The 1,857-nt window shown below is 52.2% G+C and overlaps 2 protein-coding genes across 4 annotated transcripts in view; one reads left to right on the forward strand and one right to left on the reverse strand.

The window, feature by feature from the left end:
* LOC109302221 (protein NPAT) overlaps positions 1-1,857 on the reverse strand; it is a 71,169-nt gene that overhangs the window by 61,265 nt on the left and 8,047 nt on the right. The gene's annotated exons all lie outside the window — the stretch shown is intronic.
* Positions 251-1,857, forward strand: part of ATM (ATM serine/threonine kinase) — a 134,670-nt gene continuing 133,063 nt past the window's right edge. The window contains exon 1 of one of the 3 annotated variants that reach the window (XM_019524367.1): positions 251-436. The gene's annotated coding sequence lies outside the window, so the exon portion shown is untranslated. The remainder of the gene's footprint in view (positions 437-1,857) is intronic. The other 2 variants (XM_019524368.1, XM_019524366.1) reach the window with 2 other exon arrangements.

Consider the following 1,857-nt stretch of genomic DNA (forward strand, 5'->3'; position numbering starts at 1 on the left):
CAGACGGCAGCAGCATGGCCCCGACGGGCGGCGGCGCTTGCACCTCGGCCGCCCCGCGCACCACACGCAGAGCGCGGAAACGCCACCCGCCCAGCCCGCCCCGCCCCTTCCGCCGGAAGCCGCAGTTGCACAACCGCTTCCGGCATCGCCCCATCCCTCCCCTCAGCCGGCGCTGGTGCCGCGAGGCAAGTGCAGTGCGCATGCGCATGGGGCTGCCGCGGTAACGGCCAGCTGCGGCGCGCGGCAGCGGTGGGCCCAGGTTGAGTTTGCACTCGTACGTCGGGGTCGCTCGTCAGTGCGGAGAGGCCTCCGCGCTCTTCACGGCCGCACGGCGCCGCGGCTTGACGGCTTGAGCGGGTGCGAGGCCGGGCAGGGTTTGATGAGCTGGTTTGGCTGGTGCGTTAGCGGTTCTTCCTGGCAGCGGCTCGGACTTTGTGTAAGTCGAGCCAGGGAGGCCGCCTGTGGCACGTGCGTGCGGCACTGGCGGAGCGGGCACAGGGGTCAGGCAGTGCAGGAGGAGGCAGGGTAGGGAGCAAAAAGCAGAGCAGAAGACGGGGGCGGGACCACACAGGGAAGGAGGCAGAAAGCAGAGCAGCAGGTCAGGTGGGAAGCACGGGGCAAGGAGCAGAAAGAGCAGCTAGCCAGTTCCCCCGGGAGGGTGTTTTGCTGAGGGGAGGGTGCGGTGTTCTTTTGTCACTTCTGCCAAAAAGCTCGGCCCCCCACTGAAATGGAGGGTATTGACAGGTAAATTCTGCCAGTTAAAGAGGTGTTTCTAAATTTGGCTTCTTGACATCAGTGTTTTTAAGCTGAACACAAATATTTACATGATTTTGAAAACTTTCCAATAATAATCATTGTTTTCGGCTTTCTCTAGAACCTTGAACAAAAATAGACAAGGGGCAGACATGAAACGGGACTAGTGCTTTTTTTAGGCTAGAGACAGACGTTACATATAAACTGGTTTAAGTGATCAGAAACTGGATTAAACCTGTAACAGAACAGACATTCAGGGCACATAAACCAGTTTGAAAAAAACCTGGTTGGGTGTAGACTCAACTACAGACTTAACTGATCAGACTTAACTGACTTAACTGAACGAATCAGACTTAACTGATTTGGCTCAAACCAGTTTATGCAATGTCTGTCTGTCTGTTTAATCTCAAAGGAATACAAAAAATTAACTATCAGCACAAAATGAGGGAAAACTCAGATTTTACCTAATTATTTTATTTTGTTTTTTGCTCAATGGTCTAAGGTGATGCATGTGACAACAAATGTGCTTATGCTTACAATCTGTTACTTAAGTTGGCCAGGAGGATAAATGATCTAGGAGCACAAATGAAGTTGTGGTCAATCCTCTCTTTGTAAGGCAAGCAGGGGCCATCGTGCCCTGGAAGTGCATGTGGCTGGGACCAGGGTGTTGATGTGTGAAGCCTTTGAATTCTTTCACAGCAGGTGGATGTTCTGGGAGGAGGCCTGCTATCAAGAGATGGGATCCACCTGACCAGAACTGGAAAGCGCACCTTTGGGCGTGGCCTGGCCAACTTAGTAAGGAGGGCTTTTAGCTAGATTAAAGGGGGAAGGTGGAACAAAAGAGCCAAACAGTGAGGAGGGGAAGACACTAGAGAGTCACAGGACAGCAACAAATGGTGCAAAAGGGAAGTGGATAGGTCAAAATGCAAAATACTGAGGGGGTTACCCTTTGTTTTGAAATGATAGGGTTGGGGAAAAAAGGTAGTGGTGTTGCCTTCTATGTCAAAAACACACGCTTGTTTCATAGTTTCATAGATTTAGGGTCGGAAGGGACCTAGTAGATCTTCTAGCCCAACCCCCCGCCAAGGCGGGAGAACAACAAAA

This window comes from Gavialis gangeticus, unplaced genomic scaffold (genome assembly GCF_001723915.1).
Source record: "Gavialis gangeticus isolate Ggan-Ray unplaced genomic scaffold, GavGan_comp1, whole genome shotgun sequence".
Taxonomy (NCBI): domain Eukaryota; kingdom Metazoa; phylum Chordata; order Crocodylia; family Gavialidae; genus Gavialis; species Gavialis gangeticus.